Source organism: Terrapene carolina, unplaced genomic scaffold (genome assembly GCF_002925995.2).
Source record: "Terrapene carolina triunguis isolate 2854851 unplaced genomic scaffold, T_m_triunguis-2.0 Scaffold580, whole genome shotgun sequence".
Lineage (NCBI taxonomy): Eukaryota > Metazoa > Chordata > Testudines > Emydidae > Terrapene > Terrapene triunguis.
Window position 1 is genome coordinate 7,343,743 of NW_020664931.1, and position 9,839 is coordinate 7,353,581.

A 9,839-nucleotide genomic window follows, 5' to 3' on the forward strand; every position below is an offset into this window, starting at 1 on the left:
ACCAGATTTCATGGTCTGTGATGCGTTTTTCACGACTGTGAATTTGGTAGGGTCCTAAACATAGCACAGGAACAGGCACTGTGGTGGGCATCAGCATTAAGAAGCCAATGAGTTGCTGCTGCTGCTGGCTTAAGAGCCAGACTGCTGGCCTCTGCAGCCAATCAGGTGGTGTGGCTAATCAGGCAGCCTGCTACAGGCCAGCTGTACTGATGAGGCTGCCTGGAGACTAGCTCTGCTGCAGCCCCTGATTCCTGACACTCCTTGAACAGACAATGCACAATTTCTGCTTTGATTTTTGTTACATGTAACTCCTCATGATCTCCTTCAAACTGGCTTCTGCCCACTGCACTCCACTGAAACGGCTCTCTCTGAAAATGCTTCCAACAGACCTCTTTCTGACCAAGCCTGGAAACCTGAACCCCATCATTTGATCCCTGTAGCCTTCAATACCGGTTTAATCACTCCTTCTTCCTTGTCACTCTCTCCTCTCTTAGTTCTTCCTTAGTTTGACTGTCCCTACAATGCTGTGACAACAACAAAAATGAAGCTTCTCTTTCTGTTGGAGCATATTTTTGTATTATGGTATGTATTTTTGGTAACTGGCCAAACCATGCTGCAATGAAATGTGAATTTCCTATCCTTGTAATGTAATCTTTTAATAAGCAGTTGTTACCCCAATAAGATACAGTAGAATCTCAGTGTTACGAACACCTTGATAATGGCGGTTAAAATTAAATTAGGGGCTGCAGCAGAGCTAGTCTCCAGGCAGCCTCATCAGTACAGCTGGCCTGCAGTAGGCTGCCTGATTAGCCACACCACCTGATTGGCTGCAGAGGCCAGCAGTCTGGCTCTTAAGCCAGCAGCAGCAGCAACTCATTGGCTTCTTAATGCTGATGCCCACCACAGTGTTGTTTAACTCTGAAATACATGGGACGTGGGTGAACCACCAGCTCGGGGAGGCTAGCCACCCAGCCTGGCCCACCCCTTCCGCCTGAGGCCCCGCTCCTCCTGCCCCCTTCCCCCTCAAGCCCAGATCCTTCCCCCCCACAACTGCCAGCCTCCCACCCAAGCTCCAGAGCACTGGGAAGGCAGTGCACACCCGGCCCCTCCGAGCACCAGGCAGGCAGTGCACGGCCCCTTCCTGAGCCAGAGAGGCAGGCGGCACACAGACCCCGCTCCCCCCAGCCCTGGAGCGCTGGGTGGCACAGCCTCAGAGCCGGTGCCCCCCCAGCACTGGGCAGCCCCAGCTACCCTATGTCCCAGCGGCCTTAATCCCAGCCGGCTTCCCTTCCCAGAAAAGAATGGAGCAGCCTGCTTGGACTGGACTAGCAGCAGGAGGGGCCCTCCAGACAGAGCACGGGCGGGGCAACACAGGGCTGTTTGGGGAGGCACAGCCTTCCCCTGCCTGTTAGATGCACCGCCCAGGCTGAAATGTTTGTAACTCTGAACAAAACATGATGGTTAGTCTATCAAAAGTTTACAACTTAACATTGACTTAATACAGCTTTGAAACTTTACTATGCAGAAAAAAAATGCTGCTTTTCCTTTATTTTTTTTAGTAGTTCATGTTTACCACAGTACTGCACTGTATTTGTTTTGTTTTGTTTTTTGTCTCTGCTGCTGCCTGATTGCGTATTTCCAGTTCCAAATGAAGTATGTGGTTGACTAGTCAGTTCGCAACTCTGGGTTCTATCATAAATGCTGCCTTTTTCATTTTCACAATTATTCAACTCAATTTCATTTACAGTCCTAAAGGTCTACAAAGTAGTTCTGCAACTATTGAGTGAAAATCCTTTCAAAAGCCTGGGGTATTGTCAGATTAACTTTTGTTAGCTTAGAAGTTTGGTTAACAAACATGGACACCAGAAAGACTTGAACTGATGGAGAGAAATATGTAGGTATCAGGAAGTGCTATTAGCAGCAAGAGGAAATTCCTTTAAAAATCTACTATACCAGTCTCAATTTGCAAATGTAAAGTTTCTAAAGTGCCATGAAGGACAGGTTTGGGGACCTTTTTAACAGATATATCTAAGAAGATAGCAAGTAACCAGAATTGAACAGAACACTGAAAAGTAATTTAAAATCCCTACCTAGCTCCATAAAATTCAGGAGACAGAGTTAGAAATAGTGATATTGCAATCTCTTTGCTGTCACACACAGATCAGAAAATGATATAAAAGGCTATTAAACAGAATAAAAGGATAGTTTATCTGGGCACGTTTTCTGAAATGCCTCACAATAAACACAGGCAGTTTCCTGAAAAAGAAATATTAACAGAGGCTCTACATCAGCTATACAAAGCCTTCTGAAATTAACTGTAATTTTAGTGGATAAAAGTTGCTTTCTATGAACTATAATGAGGCAAACATCCTTATGCTAAGAAAAGTATGGTAGGAATGAACAGTACAGTAGGACAGCTTGGGATCGTTGTCTAGATCTACACTTTTGAAACATGATCAAATGGACGAAAGTCTTAAGGATATGTAACAAGCTTCTCAGTGCAAATACTTAAAAAAAAACCTTAGATTTTCCCAACCATCCAGTGATTACTTAATTCCTTGCCACCAAAACACTGCTTTAAACATTATTTAACACACTAATTTCATCCATTTGCTCTGTCACTCTGCATTTTTTACTGCGCTCAGATGTATTAAATCTGAAATGAGCATTTCCAATTAAGATTTGAGAGTTGTTTTTAATTAAGAGCTGTATTTTTTAAAGTAAAATATGAGAGTACAATGCATTTCAGGGTTTGACATTTACCTTTAAAATTTTAGCATCTCAAAAGGACAAGTTGTCTAGTGAATGGCCAATATGTACACAAAACACATGCAATAAATTAAAAGGGTAAACACACCGATTTATTTTTTTGTGAAGATAACATGTGTGATGGGTTTCCCCCAGGGTGCCACTTGGAACTGGGGTACCACTGAGCCCGCCTGACCCACCAGCCTAGGCTTCCTTTCACACTGTGGCTCTCTGATAAACTTCAAAGCTCTCCAAGCTTGCTCCTTCACCAGTAAACACTCAGATAGGGACACACCCAGTTGCAGGTTCACACAGATGCTGAGATCATCTCTGCATGGGAAGGCTCAGCTAAGGCACCTCCTAGTTCATAAGGAATGTACCCCCCTTTGGAGGGTAAACCCAAAATTATACCCTCCTGTACTGCATAGGGAACCGTACCGCGTAAGCTCGTAAAATTCACCCCCTCCCTCAATGTGGAGAGAGAGATATGCAACAGCTTTCTCTCCCCATTCAGGATTTCCACACACTGGTTTTTAGCAAAAACAAAAACAAGTTTATTAACTACAAAAGATAGATTTTAAGTTATTATAAGTGATAGCAAACAGATCAAAGCACATTACCTTAGTAAATAAACAATCCACCAAACTGAGTTTAACACACTAGATAGGTAGGATATGAATTAGCAAATTCTCACCCTGAGTGATAAACAGGCTGGCAGATTCTTAAGGCACAAGCTGCCTTGGCTTTTCCAGGTTTTCATACACAGACTAAAAATCCCTCTAGCCTGGGAGCATCACTTCCTGTCTCCTAGAACTGGAAGGGACCTTGAAAGGTCATCGAGTCCAGCCCCCTGCCTTCTCTAGCAGGATCAAATACTGATTTTGCCCCAAATCCCTAAGTGGCCCCCCTCAAGGATTAAACTCACAACCCTGGGTTTAGCAGGCCAATACTCAAACCACTGAGCTATCCCTCCCCCGTCTTTGCCGCTCAGGTATGTTGTTGTAGGGAGAGCGAGGTACCATCATGATGTCATTCTCTCCCTTTGATATTTTCTTCCCATTTGCTGGAAAGCTCTTTTGCTCTGACCTGGGTCAAACAGTTCCCATTGTGTAGTGCAATCTCTGAGAGGGTTCTATTGTACACAGTTCCTGGGGTAATCCTTGTGCTTGTGTGCATTTCCTCAATAAGCCATTAACATTGTTTGGCCTTTTTAGTGTCATACCTGAAAGGCTGTTTGTGAGTTTTCTCAACCTCACAACATGTTTCAGTAACACATAAATAGTCAAACTTCATAACTTCACATACCACGGTAGCACATACAATCCAAAGAGACATTACTGTCTAGCAGATCAAGACTTTTAGAATGATACATCACAAGGCGTACTTTGTGCAAAACCTATTCTAATTACACAGCAATGGTGAATATTGGGGTGCCAGGGTCTCACACCATGAAGTTGCATTTCTTTAGCAAAGGGTAAGATTCCGGCTGCTCTTGTGTAGTGTGCAATGGAGAGAGACAACAAGCATCTCACCTCTGCCTCTTGCAGTCCTACACAGGGGCTGGCAAGAATTTTAAGGGGCATTGAAGTACCTACTCTCTCCTAGCAGCCCAATAGCTGTTAGATACCTAAAAGGGACAGGGAGGGGCTACGGTGATGTTGCACAGAGGCCTGTTTCCATGATGGTAGTTTTGATTTTGTTGGGTGGAAGGCAGGGAGGGAGGGAGCAGAGAAAGAATGGTGTTAAAAAGTAACAAACATAATATAAAATTGTTTATTAAAATAAGCAAAAGTTGGAGACAATAAGGCTGATGTAAACTGGCTGCCACTCTGCTATTGGTTCTCCCACCACAGCTGCACACTGACGGAGGGAGCTGGTATTACGCATTACTGTGTAACTTAGGACCTTTCTTCTGAGAGCATGCTGCAAAGAGAATGTCTGCTCCTTGGTTCTATCCACTACACCTTCCACAACAGCATCAATTATAAAATTGCGCTATTTGCATAGGTGGGCTACTAATGGTCACATGGTGTGGAGTAGAGTAGAGCTGCTGCCTACCCACATCTCTTCACCCCTATCTAAATGGCATTTTATCCATGCAATGAACTCACATGTGCTCCCTTATTCACAATGAAACAGAAGGAATCACCTGATCCTGTTGGTTTAAGTTGCTGTACATTTTAAAGCGTATGGGCACGTAGGTTTAAGTGTGACTACATATATATCCTGGAGACATAGAATCCGACCTCCCCTCAAGGGGGTTTCCACTGAACAGTGAGTTCCTGTAAAAATAAAATAAAAATAAATAAGAAAATGACACCCCTTCCTGCAGGACAGGTGCTACTGTAAGGCTACAGGGTTGTACAATACAGATTTCCTCCCTGTCCCAACTATATACATGCATATTCTATTAACAACTAATCACTTTAGGCCCAATACTGCTAGATCATCTCCTATGAGATGGATGAGAATTATGAACATAGTCTTCTAATCACTAGATAAAAGCTATCACGGGCAATGGGGGACAATCTAAATCAAATGAAACTGAATTGTTGAGCAACTGACAATGGCATTCTGCTGAATAATACTTCAGGAGGACACCATTAGAGAGAGTAATTTAGTTATGACCAGACAGTGACTATGCAAAAATGGCACTGTTTTATTCAAGATGTCTGCTATGACTTAACAGAGTTTATCTGTTTATCTTAGTCACAAAAATAAGATTAAATTACCTTTTATTCCTCTTAGCACAGCAGAGCCAGTATACCTGTGGGAGAATGAGCTGGATTCTATGTTGGCTCTCCCATTAGGACTGGAATTATGAACTAAATTCTACATTCTATCATGGCTTACAACTAGAAACAAGGGAGTTGTCCTCGTTTACAGCTGTGCAAGATTTTTCCCACAGAACCTATTTATTAGTGGTGAAGATTCACCAACCAGAAATAACACAGCTTCACCTTCCATTCCCACACTGAGTTTGAAGAGCTTAGAATTAGAAAAAAAAATGTTTTTTTCTTGTGCACTGAGCAAATGTGATCTTGAGAGAGAGACACCACAGACATGGAAACCCAGGATGCCATTTGCACACAATGTTCAAAGTAGAACTTAGTGTATCATTTTCCTTATGGTTAAATTTAACAATACAGAAACCTTCAGGTGCTGCTACAGTAAATGCAGTCAATCAGAACTAAATTCCTGAATTTTAGATAATAGAGACAATTTAGCCAAACATACAAATAGCAAAGCAGATAGAAACAGTACAGTCTCCTTCAAAAGCTGCCTATTACAGATCCTATATTCCCAGGCCATATATAAATAATAGATACTGCTTTAGTTTATTTGTTAGTAGCAGCAAAGGATAAATTCTCTATGCATGTACAAGGCTATCTGCACCAGTGAAGCTCTTTACCTGCAGCTGCACAGGCAAGTAGTATTTCCCAACATGGGTTGTGGGCTCTCTTCAGCAATGCTAGAATATCCCAAGAGGGCATAGGGCAGAGAAGAGAAGCATTAAAGATGATACAGATCTGGTGTCATACAGCCTTCTCCATCCTCTCCTGCTCCACTCTACCTATAGCCCCTCTTCACTACTGTCCTTACCTCCAGCAAAGATACTACCTGGAATAAATACAGGCAATATTACTACTACTACTACTACTACTAATAATAAAACCACTTGCTGTATCTTAAAACAGAATAGTGACTAGAGGGAAACTATAGTGAATGGTTACAACAACTATCCTTGACAACGCTATATGAAAGTCATTTATTCAACCCAAGACTGTCGTAATCATTTTGAGGAAAAATAGGAACCCTTCATAAATTACTTTTTATGACTAAATTATGCCACAGTCATCTAACTTCTTTCTAATGTTATCTCATCAACAACAGATTGATGATGGTTTTCATGTCCAAGCCTCCCTATTCTACAGGATAAACATTTCCAACCTACTCAAATCTGTCACCTTTCTCCTTTTTGATGACCCTCTTCGTAATCCTTAAATACCATTTGGTTTTTTGGTTTTTTCTCCCAGGGCAGAACACAGTGGCATTGGAGCTCTCACATCTTTTGGCATTTTCTTCCAATTGAAATGACTGTTATATCAAACTTTAAATAAATATTTAATAGTTCAGGAATTACCTATATGCAATAAACCTCACGTGATTCCACATATTGCCTTGACAGGTTGCAATTTTTTAATATAAATGTTACATTCTTTTTATTTTGATTTCTTGTAAATGTTAAAACCTGCATTTGAAAGTGGAAGGAGAGTGTTGACTCAGCTAGGTCCCTTCAAGCCCTTGTTAATTATTCCTGGCTATAATTAGTCTCTCTATATACATGAGTGTATTGTGGAACAGTTAGGTTAGCAGTCTCAAACAAAGGGGTGCAAACACCTTAGGCTATGTCTACACTACGGACCTTACAGCAACACAGCTGTACGGCTGCAGCTGCATCACTGTAAGGTCTCCTGTGTAGCCGCTGTATGCCGATGGGAGAGTGCTCTCCCGCCAGCACAATTAAACCACTCCCAACAAGTGGTGGTAACTATGTCAGCGGGAGACGCTCTCCTTCTGACATCATGCGGTCCACAGCAGCGCTTTCGTGGGTGAAATTTATGTTGGCCAGGGGTGTGTTTTTTCACACGTCTGACCAACAAAAGTGTTAGTGTAGACAAAGCCATAGACTAAAAGAACAAGGAGAGAGAGAGAGGTCTTTAATATCAACAAGTGATATCATTCTGTCAGAACCCAGCAACAGGAGAAGCTGGTCCATAGGAAAGAAATTTGAAAGAGCCTTTCTGGGGTTAGTGACCAGTTACCTCATTAAGATTACTTCCAGAGTGGAGATGCCAGCCCATAGGAGGAGAGAGAGGGGGGAAATACCAGAAGCCCTGCCATGCAGCCTTCTTTCTGTTCCCCTCTCTGCGTCTAAATGCTATGATGTCCAAAAGACAATGGGCTATGATAGCTCCTTACATTAGCTTTCTGCTGTATTACCAAAACCTATGACCTAGTTTGTAGCAATTGTTTTCTGAAAAAGCCACTTTCCTCTTGCATGACTGCAATTTTGCTATTCTTGGTACATAGTGAATACACGCTGTATACTCCTGCACTATTTAAGGACAACTTGAAATCTAGTCAGTTTGAAAAAATAGTTAAAAGTAGTTTCAAGTTCTGCACCTGACTTTGACTGCACCATGCAATTATTTAGTTTACAGCATTTTTCCTAATTTAAAAATATTTTTTCCTACCTGTTGCAGTACAAGATCCCTACAAATAACAGAGGGGGAAATTATGTGTATACGCAGGGAGGCAATGATACTGACTCTACAAAAAGTGGTATGAAACACGCAAGTGCATAGAACAACAGATGAATACTTTTCTTAGCACTGTCTGAAAATGTAGCCCTAAGTTATGGAAACTAAAAGTCAATAACTAGCACCACAACTATGGTTAAAGATATATAAATAACTTTGGACAAAACTCACTAAATACATCTTGTAATGGAAATATTGCAAACAAGTGTTTAGAATAAATTAAATAAAATTGCAAGTTGTAGCACAATTTTTGAATAGTTAAATCCCAAATCTGACAGAAAAATTCCATTTTGAGGTTTTTGTTTCTCCTGAAGGCTTTTTACCGAGGCTGTGATTGGTGAGCAGATGACTAGTAGGCAGCCTTTTCTGGTTGTGCTTAGCTGGCGGGCCTATGCATCCACCTCAGTTTGACAATATTTCTGATTCTGGCATTGGAGACTGGGTGGGATAACTTATTTTCTAGCACCAATCTATGTTTGTTTTCAATTCTTCTGTCCTTGATATAGATCTCTGGCCCTGATCCTGTAAATAGGTCTGGGTAGACAAATTCTTATGTCTGCATGAAGTCAAGGGGTTCCACATGGATAGAGGTGTCTGTCCTGTGAGTAGATCTCTATAGGCAGACATCTGTGTGTTGTATTCGTTAGGATGGATAAAATGTCACTTGTAGCTATTTTTACAGGCACCAAGGAACTCTTCACCAGAATATACTACAGACACATCTTTCAGGAGCAGCTGTATTACAAGGAGGGAAGGGATTTAGGAGGGAAGGGATGGTCTTGTGCCTAGAATTTAAGATTGGGAGTCCGGAGGGAAAACTTCTTAATGTTTCTGAATTGCCCCCAGGGCTTATAGTCGCTGGGACCCTGCTCAATCTCTGCTTGAAGGTGTAGGGAGGGTCAAATTTCAAGTGCTCTAAAGCAGCCCTTGTAGCTGAAATGGAATCAACATTAATAAACCTGTGGGCACCTGAAGTCCCTAAATGCCTACATTTCTGCCAGTGAAGTCTCCACAGCACTTAAGTCCTGACACCCATTGACTAGCTCATGCCTAAGTGTTGGTGGGATCCTAAAACTAGGCATTCTCCAAATCTATTTTGTAGTCTCAGAATTCTAAAGACAAATAATATCTCATATATATATATCTTCTTTCTTTATGTGAGGGTATCCCATACTGACATAAAGCTGGCATAGATGCCTCTTTGCTACCTAGTCTTGAGACCAGTGTGGCTGAAGCATGCTGTGCTCTACTGACCTTTGAGCTGACATGAAAGCTATTAAATGGCTGTTACTGCTGGTGCAAGTTAGAGAAGCTTCGAGGTCAAAAAATATTTAGCTTATTTCTGCTGTGATTAACTTATTTTTCACTGTACAGACGAGCACAGCACTGGATCTTCATGGATGATTTCTATCCTCACCCTGCTGCCTAGTCCAGTTTATCAGCCTTGTATGCTCAGTTCCCCAGTTCTAGGCTTCCCTTTCTCTTCAGCTCTCTCACTCCTCTGCCCTATTACATAGGTTTTCATAGTTTTCCATGTAAATATGTTTAAACATTTCTAGTGCAGCAGCTTCCAGAGGACCACATTAGGATTGGACACCCACTGTGCTAGGTGCTGTGCTAAATCTCAGAGCAAGAGACAGTACCTGTACTAAGGATTTTATAATTTAAGAACATGGATAAATAATCACTTAATCAGGGACATTCCCACATAGAAGCTTTATTAACTTAGTTTGCTCTCTCCCACAAATTTCATAGATTCATAGATTC